We start from the raw sequence: 398 nt of genomic DNA on the forward strand, positions 1-398 counted from the left end.
ATGGCATTTGGTGCAGGGATGACTTTTCCTTGACACCTCAGGATCTGTGGACCCCACAGGATCCCCACCTACCCTACCACTCTCTCTCTTCTTCACCCATTCACCAATCACCTCAACACCTCTTCCCAAAAAACCCTTCACCTATCAAATCCCATCTTTCTCTTCACCACTCACATCCATCCTTCATAAAACCCCACCTACCTCACCATTCAAATTCAAACCACTTTCCCACCCAAACCCACCCTCACTTAACCGAACCCTACCCTTCCCCCACTCCTATATAAACCCTCCTTCACTCCTTCATTTTCACACAACATACACACCACTTCTACCCCTTTTTGGCCGAACACAAAGCCATTCCCTTCTTTCTCATTTCTTCTTCTTCTACTCTCTTCTTT

The sequence above is a fragment of the Arachis duranensis genome, chromosome 3 (assembly GCF_000817695.3).
Source record: "Arachis duranensis cultivar V14167 chromosome 3, aradu.V14167.gnm2.J7QH, whole genome shotgun sequence".
In the NCBI taxonomy this organism is placed as follows: domain Eukaryota; kingdom Viridiplantae; phylum Streptophyta; class Magnoliopsida; order Fabales; family Fabaceae; genus Arachis; species Arachis duranensis.